General features: G+C 47.1%; 1 long non-coding RNA gene and 1 pseudogene across 1 annotated transcript in view; one reads left to right on the plus strand and one right to left on the minus strand.

The window, feature by feature from the left end:
- Positions 1-1,332, minus strand: part of LOC112839401 (uncharacterized) — a 52,333-nt gene extending 51,001 nt beyond the window's left edge. Inside the window, exon 1 of the long non-coding RNA XR_012382069.1 lies at positions 991-1,332. This is a non-coding gene — a long non-coding RNA (uncharacterized lncRNA). The remainder of the gene's footprint in view (positions 1-990) is intronic.
- A 10,918-nt stretch (positions 1,333-12,250) lies between these two features.
- Positions 12,251-12,345, plus strand: LOC112839512 (U6 spliceosomal RNA; annotated as a pseudogene).
- The last annotated feature ends 228 nt before the right edge of the window (positions 12,346-12,573 follow it).

A 12,573-nucleotide genomic window follows, 5' to 3' on the forward strand; every position in this document is an offset into this window, starting at 1 on the left:
AATAAAAAGCAGACTGACTTACAGTCGATTTTATTATTGGTTTTAAATTCTCAGCAGACAATGCAGCCCCACACCACAGGCAGCAGCTAGGAGATCTGCCCCTGCGGCCTGTGCCGGTGCCCCTGCCCTGAAGTGAGCAGGCAGGGGTGAGCCTGAGAGAGCCTGACCCCGAGCGTGAGGGCTCAGGAGGGCCATGGGGCATCAGGGGGAGAGCCTGAGACACCAGGGCCTTCACCACACATGCCGAGGGACTCAGCCAGAGACCCTCCTGACTGCCCAGATCCACAGATATTGCTAAGGCGGAAAGATCCCCTCACAGACTGCCTTTGGTGAGGAGGAATGGAGAGCCCCAAGCCCTGTTGAAACACTGGTGCCCGATTCTCGGGAGTGAGGTGACTCACCCACCCGCATATGATGGAAATGTGCATCTCAGCATGATTAAAAATCACTTCATGCCATGAGCCCTTAAGGGCACACACAAATAGTTGAATCTATAAATGTTAACTCTACCGATGCCAAAATTCCACTTCCATCTAAACCCCCAAATTTCCTTGATTGGTCAGGCAGATGAGCTGCACACCAGCGTGTTCGGGAGAAGGGGGTCAGGGAGGGTGAAGGCCTCCAGCAGAGGCTCAGCCACCAGGCCAGGCAACGACCCAGGCACCGTCTTTAAGGAAAGCACCTTCTCTCTCTTCTCCTCTGAATTGTAGCCACCCCAGAGGTAGCAAAAGCGCTCTGAGGGAAGAGACCGAGGTGCTGTCCGGGCCCTGTCATGGTCCCCAGAGGTACAAGTCTGATGCAAGGCTAACATCCCAGTTCCAGGGAGAGTCCAGTTCGTCTTTCCACCTTCAGATGACGGACTTTTAACACAAAGGTACAGACTCACCGGGGAAAGAGGACAACACAAGTGGGTATTAATGCAGGCCCCCGAGGCCCCCTGGGAATTGAGGGGGACGCTCCCCTAGGACAAAGAAGATAGCAGTTACTCACCACCCCCGGAGGGCACTGTGCACTGGCAGAAAAGATGCACGTCTGCATCGCCTCACACCGAAGGACCCACAGGATGTTCCGACCTCTCTCGTCTGGGCAGCAGCAGTGGGTCAGATGTGTCTGCAGGTACCGAAGACACAGCCATGGCAATAGGCCTCTGTGCCACTAGCAGCCCATCCTGCCGAGCCAGAGGATGCTGTTTTATAATTAGAACTGGCAAGCAAGGCAGGGCCATTCGAGCACATGGCTAGCTAGTGCCCAGGTGTGTGGGAGGGGGTACGCCCTGGCTCATGCATTTCAAACAGCGCCCTGGCATCTAAACTCAGATTGCAGCCTCTTGTCAAGTAGTGTCAAGCCAGCCTTATATCTAAGAACTACAGGCCTTAATTACTCCAGGGAACAGTCTGGTGATGAAACAAAGAAAGGCTTGTTACAAAGGCCCCGTTGTTGAAAGGGCCTTTGCCTAGATTGCTCCAGGCACCCCTTATACCCGTCACCATCCGGGTGCTAGGAAGCAGTACCAGTCAAGTAACTTCTGTGGGTTTTGGAAGACCTATCCTCAAGTCTCACATTTCCTGGCTGTGTGATCTGTATAAGCCACAGATCCATCCCAAGCCCCAGTTTCCTTATCCATAGAATGGACGTGATCAGTGTGAACTTGACCCATGTGATTCCAGGCCCTGGGCCTGAGTGCTGCAGGGTTGGTGGAGGTGCCAAACACCCCCGGCCATACCCCAGCACTGCTGAGCATTATTTGTGCCCTCCACAGGCAGGCAAAATCGAACAGTCCTTCGAATGATGTCCCACCCCTCCATCCCCCAGCACAGAATAAACACGTAGAATAAGTAAGAGAATGTCTTTGTAGTGCATATTTTTTCTTTTTCCTATCAGGGATCCACCACTCTTGGGGAAGCGGTGGCGGGGGTGGGGGCGGGGGCCAGTGTGCAGAAACCCACCTCCTACTAGGACAGCCAAGGAAGTATGTGCTGTTCCCTCTTCTCATTCTGAAAACAAAGAGAGGCAGGCAGGTGATCAGCCAGGCCAGGCCAGATCTCCTGCCCTACACTTGGAATCTCTAGGGAAGGTGTGAGACAGAGGTTCAAGGAAGATGAAGATTCTTCCTGATGTCGGTAGAGTCAAGAGACCAAGGCCCTGAAGCTGTGTCCAGGAGGAAGGGACATTGCGGGCTCCTAGCCCACTGTTTCTGGGGGTGGACCTGTGCTGTACTTTTGCTGCCCCAGCCCTGCACTCCTGCTGCTTCTCCAGCCTCCTGTCTATTCTGTGAGCTACTAGATGGATAGCCTTCTGATACATTCCCTTTCTGCTCATGTTGACCAGATTTGGGCTCTGCTGTTTGTAACCAAGAGTCCTATCTCATACATACTGTGAAAGATATGGCCAGGGAGGAAACTATCCAAAACACAGAAAAAAAAATATTTTAATCTACCTACACAAATATCACAACATGATTTAAAACTGTGAAAATGAGGGGTGCCTGACTGGCTCAGTTGGTTGAGCTTCTGACTCTTGGTTTTGGCTCAGGTCATGATCTCAGGGTCCTGAGATCGAGCCCTGAATCAGGCTCCACACTCAGCAGGGAGTCAGCTTGAGATTCTCTCTCTCCCTCTGCGTGCATGTACACTCTCTCTTTTTATCTCAAATAAATCTTTAAAAAAAATGGAACCTTTAAAAAAATAAAACCATGAAAATGGGAAAGAGACTCATACCTGACTGTAGTGACATGGTAAATGAACTGATTCATTCACTTGGAAAAGTAAGCAGTCATTAGAATAATGGGTATGAAGATGACATCACAATAAGGCAAGTGCTCATGAGATGGATTGACAAGTGAAAACAGGGTAAGAAATTTTATGTACCAGACAGCTGACCTTCCTCCCCTCAGAATATAAACTCCCTGGGGTTAGGATTTTTTAGTCCATCTTGTTGAGGGTCCTACCTCAAGGCACTGGCAATAGTAGGCACTCAGCTAATACTTACAGATTCAGTGAATGAATGAATGAAATGAACAATGATCTATCTGCACAGGGGAGGGATGGAGCATCGTCAGATGCTCTTAGCGGCTGTTGTAGGCTAGTCAGATTTTTAAAAGCTGTTATTTTCTCTATATCCAGCACTTTCCTTCATGTGGTTTTATTCGTTTTCCTGAGAAGCAAAAATTTATTTTTCTTAGTCTAAACCACTGGTAGGTGACCCAACTTCTCCTAAGATGTCCCCTCTTGAGAAGCCTAAGTTGCCACCAAGCAGGGTGAGAAGGGCAAAGGAACGATTGCTCCCCTTGCCAACAGGAAATGCTTGGCTGAAGCAATCCATTAGAAGCTGGCCCTGCGGCCAAGTAAACATCACCTTCCTGCAGCAGCGAGCACCCTGGACCCTCGGAGCACCGCCCAGGCCACATCAAAGTCCTCCGGCCCTCCTCCGTGCCCCCTGGTCTGTCATCTTTCTCACTTCCTTACCAGGCATCCTCGCCAGTCCCCGAGCACCACAGGATCTAAACAATAGCAGATTCCACAGCCGGAGGGAGTTCAAAGGGGTCGACAGCCCAGGCAGATTGGCATTCAGCTGAGGCCGCCACCAGCTTAGCAAGTGGGATCCCTTCCCACCTCGGAATGACTAAGCAGGGGAGCAGAGGAGTCAGCATTCTGCAGGAGTCAGGAGGTGGACTTCAGGCAGCCCTGAACTTTGGCAGCAAAGAGGAAAGGGATATTAATCAGTCAGGTGAACTGTGAGGCTAGAATCTGCTACAGATGCATGGGCCGGCCTGGCTGTAGGTACCTGCTATGATCACCATCTTAAGGCCACCGCTGGCTTCTATTCACTCTGATGGTGGCATTCTCTCTTCTTCTCCCTCCCTCTCTCCCATCCCCCCCCCCCACCACACACGCAACTTGCTTCCTGATAAAATAAAGCCGTGCGAAGGAAAATGCTGGACCCAGAGCGAAGACACACATGAAAGCACACACACTGCACAGACTCCACTTGGCCTCCTTCATGTCGTCTCCAGAAATTCTTCTCCGCAGCTGCCACTTCCCCATCTTATATAAAGACCTGTTAAGTCCAGGTTTGATCCTACCCAAGACCACAAGCCCCAGGCTCCATGGCCCACCCTGAAGGCATTTTTCCCCTTCTGAACTTGGGCTGCGGTTTCATGGGTTGCCCACAGCGCGGTACCAGCTGGGGGGCAGCCCTACACAGAGCTCTGGGTCCCACTACGCAGGTTCTCCCCCCAGCTAAGCTCCTCAAGGCACCAGGAATCGCCGAGTGCCCTCTCCTCAGAGCTCCGGGTCCCAGCTCTGTGTGGTCCCCATTCCAGGCTACGGAGGCAGTGAGCCACCAGGCAACTTCCTTCCACCAGAGGTCTGTATGTCTGATCTAGCAGAGCTCTAGAAGATTCTTCTCATAAGGAAAAATCTGTGTCCTAAGATGGCCGACCGAGCCAGAGAGGGAGTCCGGGGGCTCTTCCGGGTTCTTCTCCCTGCCCCACTTCGTGAACACGCCGAAAGTGCCAAGTGTGCGGAAGTAGATGTGTATAAATTGCCCCCTTGGTTTGTGCTCGGGGCTCAGACCTTTGGAGATCACTTTCCTCAGAGCCCGCAGGCGTTAAACAAACCTCCTATCCTCCAAGATCTCCGGGTGCTGCTTTGTTCTTCCATCGGGCAATCCAGTCCAGGTTCTGTAACACTTCAAGCTTCTAGGTGTTAATAACCCAGCCTCTTGCCTCTGCTTCCCCAGACCTCGGGGTGGTAGCTGCTTCCTGCAGTTACCTCTGAAATACCTCAGGGTTCCTTTTCTGCCATTTCAGTCTGCTAACACCAGTGTAAGTAATTGCCTTTATGAAATACTCTCTGTCAAGATAACTACGGTGATCAACTCCTTACCTCAGTCATGTTTATGTGATCAAAAGACTTTCTGGAGTGGTATTAGCAGTTTTGGTTAGTTTTACTGAATCCAATTTAAGTTAAAATTCATTGTTTTCTTTCCAATTATGCTTTAATTTTAGAATTTTTTTTTTTAAACGATGGTGGTTTTTGTTTTCTTGGGTGAATCCTATACCGACACTGGAGAAAAGCTATTAGGAAAAGATAGGTCGGATTGAACCTGCTAGAGAAGATACTTCTCTGGGTAGTTTGATGGAGGGTCCATTTCTTCCTCACTTAAAGTGGGGAGAATTTTTCATTCATCATGTTCAAATGACAATCCTCAAGAAAGTTGGAAGTTAGCACCCACTAAGCTGTCCAACTTATTGACCATTTCTTATCTCTGAGGGGTTTTAGGTACAGAAGAACTGTAGAGGAACATATGTCTTTTAAAAAGCCAGGGATTCCAGAAGTCTTGAAGAAAGAGGTTCTTGGCAAAGGAAAGAAGACCCAACTTGAAAAGAGAATGCTACAGAAGGATACACCAATAAAGTTAAGCAAACTAACTGTTCATAAAGACCAAAGGGAGGCCACCACACTCTAAGTCAGAGGGGGAGGGCTATTAAAATCACAGGTGGTTGCAATAACCACACACCCATTCAGTGCTGAATTTTCAATCCCTATCTTCTTACTTTGGGAGCAATTAGTCTCGGGTGAAAAATTGCACTTGCAGCTAATTGCACCTGCAATTACCTACTTCCGGGTGCAATTAGCCACTTGAACCTAATTCTGAGTGTGCAAGTGTTTAATTTCATGTGAGGAGGTGATTGCACATACAGTTAGTTGTGCCCTCAGTCTTTGCACCTGCAACTCATTGTGACTAATAAAACAAGTCTTCATGCAAGTCAGGTTGAAGGCACATATGGTGGACTCTGCTTGGGGACCCTGTTGGAGGGTCGAATCCCTCCAACGATTGGATTGGGTGGGCTGCCAGAGACACGGTGTGCTGAAGGGACAAATTATTAGAACCTGTCACTCCTTGGATCTATGAGTACATCACCCGTGTCCCCTTCCTACAACATGTTCCTCCCAAACTGTGGAATAAGAAGTCAGCAGACAAGAAGCCCGGCTTGGCTGAGATAACACACCAACTCTTCTGCTGATGTTCAGAAGCACCCATAAGGCACAGGTCAGGTCAGAAATGCACTTCAGCCAATTCTCCATTATTTAAGATAACTCTGAAGAGGTTGTTCAAAACACTTAGGTAACAGACATTTACTGAAATCCTACTATGTGCTTACTCATATAGCAAATCCAGAGATTAATAGGCATGGCTCCTGCCTTCCTGTTCATGTCAGCTCCACAAATATTCATTGAGTACCGACTATCTGCTTGGCATGTCCAAGTGCTCATGAGCTCATTGGGAAAATCCACTTAATTCTCTTTCTACAAACATCTATCAACACCTCTCGGAATCCACATTGAAGTGGGGAAGAGAGATGTTAAACAACTGTTTACACAATTAATGTCTTAATTAATGGCTGTGGGAGTGCATAATCGGAGGCTGCCCTGGGCTGAGAGTTCAAGTTAGGTTTGTCCAGAGAATTGATACTTGAGCTGAGATTTGAAAGACCACTAGGAGTTACCCGGGCAAGTGGCTAGGGAGGGAGAGTCCCAGCTAGAGGGGTGACACTGCAAAGGCTCTGATGCCGGAAGTAACATAACACTGAGATGTGGAAAGATGGCCAGAGTGGCTGGAGCAGAGCAAGGGGATGGGAGGATGAGGTTTACATGATTAGTGAGAGGAGGTTCTTCAAAGTAGCCCAAAATGCACCCCAGGAGAGAACAGATGATGGTGGCGACTAGGAAGGAGTGCACTGTGTGGCCTCTCAACATTAGCCTGTAGGGACTCTTGATGTGAGATATATTTTTTGCCCCTCTTCCTCTAATCTGACCGATAATGTCTTCATTATTGGACCCCGGAAGAGCACAAAGGGACATGAGGTGGAGGGAGGACAAACAGCAAATCAGCCCCTCCTTCTCAACTGCACAACCCTGAACTTAAACTTAGGTAAGTAACTCTAATTTGGAGGTGAGGTTGAAGATTTACATTCGACTGGACTGGACTTGTAATACCTGAAAATAAACCTCATTTTCAAAATTGAGGCTCTTCTAATAGTTGAAAGGGATCCAGAAAGCAATAAGATCTGCATGAATTGTCTCTAGAGGATGGCAAACGGACCCACCTGAGCACTTGAGGCTTGAATGGAAGAGACATGCAGCCTCTTTGTGATGACCCTCCACTGAAGTCTGAGAAGGCAGGGAAGATTCCACAAAGGTAAGAAGGACTGTGGGATTTGATAGAGAGGAGCACTGCCAGGGAATAAGAGTGAGAACACAGGAGATGAAGTCTGCTGTCTGCTGAGTGGGAAGCCTCAAGAAGTCGAGCCTAGCAAGAGTGGAGGATCTGAGGTGTGAGCAGTAGGGCTGGATTAAATGGGGTGAAGTCAGATGGGAGGAAGCCATGAAGGCCAGGCAATAGGGGTTAGGAGTCTCTAGCATCAAAACTGGCATCTCCTCCAGACTCTTAACAAGCATTGAAAAGACTGAGTTTGAGCCTAAAGTGGGGGTTCATCTAGGTGAGTTCCCTTCTAGGTCTGATTAGGACTCCCCGCCCCCTACTTCTTTGGGTATTGTCTGGTGGGATGAGGAGAAGTCATTGTTGTGAGGCATATTAGCCCCTTTGCCAGCATTCCTGGCCCCAGTGGAACATATGCTGTGTAGGTCTTTAAGGATGTAGGGAAAGCACCCTCTCTTTTCCCACTTTCTTTACAGTGGCCAAGACGGGCTTGATGTTCACCAATTCAGCTACTCCTCCCTCAACACACAGCAAGATCCTGTTTTCCAGTCTCCCTTTACACTCAGAGTCGTGGATCTGGTTTCCAGTCAAGTGGCCAGGATAGCCCTGGGCCCTAAAACAGTCAATCCAGCCTTCTGTGTATTCTCCCCTCCCAATTCATAAGACTGGAGATAAAGGACTCCAGGATGGTGGAGACACATGCTAGCAAGAATCTGCTTCCCTGCTGACAGAGGCATCATCAGAACCCAATTAGGCCATGACACAGGCAGGGAAAAAGCATGCTTGGTGAAAGCATTCAGATGTGGAAGGGGTGCCTGGGTAGCTCTGTTGGTCAAGCGTTGGACTCTTGATTTCAGCTCAGGTCATGACCTCGAGGTCCTGGGATTAAGCCCTGTATCAGGCTCCCCACTCAGCGGGGAGTCTGCTTATCTCCCTCTCCTTCTGCCCCTCCTCTAAAATAAATAAAGAAATCCTTAAAAAATAAAAGCATTGAGATGTGGAGCTATTCAGGACTGTAGTGTAGCCTAGTCTACCTTAACAGGGCAATCCACCCCAGCCCCAGTGTTCCCTCTTGCTTCCCTCTGCACCTGTCCCACAACACCCACCCCACAACACCCTTGGCCTCATTATTTTCATGCAGCAGAATATTCACAGCTCTAGAGGTGGGGCAAGAAGACCCAGGAGGAAAACACTTAGGCCTTTCTCTTCCTTGACCACATTGCTGCATTGCCACACCATGGCCTTTGCTGGTCCCTCTTCCTGGAATGCTCCTCCTCCAGATGTTCCCTCTGGTGGCTTCTCCTCAGCCGAAGGGACCCTTTCTCAGAGAGGCATGGGGCCACCTGCCAACAACTTACCATTACAGTACTCTCCTTTACTGTCTTCATGGCACTTACCAATCTATGAAGTGATCTTTTTTACCGTCTTTCTCCTAGGATATCATCTCCATGAGTACGAGGTCTAGGTTTTTATATATTGCCATTTCTTTAGTGACAGAACATGCCTACACCTACTCAGCAAATACATGTGGAATGAATGAATGAATCAATGAGTGAGTGAATGAATGAAGAGAGGGTATAAAGATTCATACCTCCGGGCTATCTAGGCTCACCTCCTTTACAGATGAGAAAATCGAGCCCACCTCCCTAAAAGGAGGAACCAGAAAAGCATCTAATGCCACTCTACCATGCTAGCTGTTTCTGGAGTGCTGAACTTGGACGTGATTTATTCAAACGAAAACTCTGGGGGAATTGTTTCAGAGGGATCCATAAAACAAATGTCATTTGCACCTGGAGAATTCACCCAACCTTCCAACCAATTTCAAATATGGTTCCTTAACGCAGATTTGACAAATTTGAAATCTCTTATACAAAGCCATTTATCATCTAATGTGTACCTGCCCTGCACCGCAGTTTAAGTTATAGCTTTTAATGGGATAAAACATTTCTATAAAATCATCAAAATACCTTAAACCAAAACTGCCTATGAGAAATTGATGAGTTTCAAGCATTGACTCAACCCCTGAAAACATCAACCTTGCCATTGGCACCATGGGCACTTCTAATAAAAGCAGCTAAGGAGGTATAATGAATATCTAATGAACCATTTTGTATATCTATGTGGTTTATCGAATTGGAAATAAATCAATGAGCCTTAGTAAATGCATATTTTCGTGGTATATTCATAAACAACAATCTTGTTTTTCTATCATGACTCAAGTGTCATTCTTTTTATAACACAACTGAAGATTTAATCATTAACTTTATATATATACACATATATATGTATATATATACACATGTGTATATATATATATTATGTGTGTGTGTGTGTGTGTGTGTATATATATACACACACACACACATAACCCAGAGTGTAGAGAGGGAGGGCATTCTCAGGCAGGTTTGGTTCTTAAAATGTTTTCGTGTATGGAAGCTCTGTGGATCATGAAGGTAAAACCGAAACACTCACCATCTAGTAGTGAACACAGGGCATATGAATGATAACTGGTAAACGACATGGACACTTCCATGAATACAATACCAGGAGATAACCTAGACTGAGCACCGGGAGACAACATGAAGGAAAATAGAGGGCAGGGTGTCCTGCTTTGCAGGCACTGTAGCTGAGCCCAGCTGCCCCTCTGGGCTGGCTCAGCCAGGGGCAGGTGGCCTCATTGGCCTGGACCAAGTTTCTCGGGCAGTCCAGTTGGGCACTATGTTCCCCTGCAGGCCTCCCCCACGAAACCCTGCCTAAGGTCCGGCTTGGTTGTCCCACCAGCTTCCTCAGCTGGAAATGGGGAAGTTGCTTCCCCTCCCGTTGGCATGGGCTCAAACCCTATGATCCAAAGCTGCCTTTCTATCTCAGTGACTTCCCTTCCAGAGGCCAAATATAACCATGCCTTTCCCGGCTCACAAAAATTCCAGTCAGACAGCCATGCACAGGGACAGCCAGCCAAAGAGCATCTCCCCAGGCCAGCCCACAGCCAAAAATAACAGCCACTCGGTTAGTATGGGCTGGATATTTTTTTTCCTGTTGCTGGGACTTTGGAGTTATTTTTTGTTTGGGTTTCGGATTTTGTTTTGTTTTTGTCATTTGGAAATAAATAGAGTAACTACAGAAGAAGCTACATCAACATCCCACATTAGGCTCATGGCTTTAGTGCCCGTCACCATAGGTTATGACCGGAAGGTACTGATCTCTTACACCTCCCCAGTCACCTACACAAAAAGGAGAGTCTAGCAAGTGCATCTCCTCCCCACTCTGTCCAGCAGTGCTTCCTGCGGGGCCACGATCAAGGTTGGACACAACCACCAGGCTGTGTTTTCTCCACAGTCCAGCTAGGGGGACTGGAAGAGGCTCATCTGTGGGACAGGGTGGGGTTGGTTCCAGGTTTATCCCATGAGGCACCTGGGCTGCAGACAGGCCGTCAGCGCTGTCTGTTCAGTGCCCTCCACAAGGACTAAAGTGACTTACATTATTAATCTATTTCTTTAAAAGTACACAGTGTTTAACAACAACCAAGTCTACTTCGGATCTGCTTCCTGACACTCAAGGCTCTTGTCGACCAGGTTTCTTTTTGCAGGCCAACAGACACATCTTGTTAAATCTTACCTAGGGGGTAACACTAAATTGAAGCGTGCTAAAGAGATCCAGGCTGGGAAAGGTAATTGTCTTCTCCGTGCCCTATTTCCAAGCGCAATGAATAATAAGCAATTGTGCAAAACTATAACCTTCAATTGTTGGAATGCCTTTGTACTTTTGTTCTTCAAAGGCAAAATGTTTTCTAGCATGATATTTCTACCTGAGGAAAAAAAAAAACACACCCCTCGATTTCTACACGTGCGTGCATATCACAGATACATCTCATTTCTTGTCGTATTGCATGCTGTCCCTGGATCAATCAATAATTTATCCATTTAATGTATTTATCAGCTCTCGTGTGTGTGTATCTGTGTGTACATATACACGTCCTATGTGCTGGTGTCAAAAACGTCTTCTATATTAATGGAAAACGAGCAACCTCTCAGGTGTTTCTCCACCATGAAATTAACTTTGCATCTTATCCATCGAAGGAGTGAAAAGTGATAACATGTGCCTGTTTTTTACAGAAAACTAAGTATCAGTCTACACCAGAAAAGGAATTATTCTAAGCATTTCACATTGCATATTTTCTGTAGTGGCCCCCCTCCTTTTTTTTTTCCTAAGGAAAATCGTTATTACTCCGGGGCCACATAGATTGTAGAGGATATATGGCTCCCGGGTTTCAACTTAGTCTATTTTGGTTGCCTTTCCTTTGCTTCCTCCTTGGAATATTTATCATGCTTGTCATCAAGAACTGCTTCTGATCACCTAGCAGTGCCAAGAGTGGTACCAGGTGTGTGTGCTTGGCAGTCCTCACTTCCACCGCCGTCCACAGGCTGCAACTTGGATTTAACCGTGGTCATCATTCACACCCTCGTGGCAGCAGCATCTCGGGGTGCTACAAGCATGATGACAAGCAGCAAGAACGAGCACCAGGACAGCAGCTGTTGTGGGTAAAGTCAGGCGTCTGCACCTGGCTTATGCTTGCCCTGCTGCTCCTGACATTTCCCTCCACCCTCCTTTCTCATCTGAAAGCCTTTTGTGTTTCATCAAGGCCACGAGAGGATCACCAGAATGACACAATCTTAGAGAAAGGGATCTCAAAAACAACTGGTTCGACCTGCTCATTTTAAAAATAAGGAAATGGAGCCCCAGTGGGTCAAGTTCATTGGCCAAGCTCATGCAGGTGGTTGTTGGCGGAGCAAGGACTGGAGTCAGGTCATGGAACCCACTCTCCGACGCTCTTTCTACCACACCAGTGGCTTTCCAACATCTGTTAGCACAATCCACAGCAGGAAATAAATTTTCTATCATGACCCATGATATCTACACATATATGCAACCAACACAAAAGTCTCGTAAAATAATACTGACCTTTACCATATGTGGTACAGTTTGGTATTTTCTATTGCAGTATATTCATTTTAAAATATTCTGGAGCTTGCTTGGCAGCATGTATACTAAAACTGGAACAATACAAATAAGATTAACATGGTCCTTACACAAGGATAACATGCAAATTCTTCCTATATTTTTTGTACATTTACCAAATGTTCCTTTTCTTTCCAGGGATAATATTTATAGGTATACAGTGAAATAATTTGCATTTTTCCTAATTAGATACATCTATTGAATGTCTAGGAAGGTGAGGGTTGAATAAGATACCGAGAAGGGTCCCTTCCAGCTCCAACCTGTCATGTGCCAGATTTGGAATGATCTTATTGTCTGATCTGTCTTTAATTCTGAAAGGCAGAATGATCTAGT

This window comes from Callorhinus ursinus, unplaced genomic scaffold (genome assembly GCF_003265705.2).
Source record: "Callorhinus ursinus isolate GAN/ISIS: 27379988/994484 unplaced genomic scaffold, GSC_fseal_2.0 scaffold23, whole genome shotgun sequence".
Classification (NCBI taxonomy): domain Eukaryota; kingdom Metazoa; phylum Chordata; class Mammalia; order Carnivora; family Otariidae; genus Callorhinus; species Callorhinus ursinus.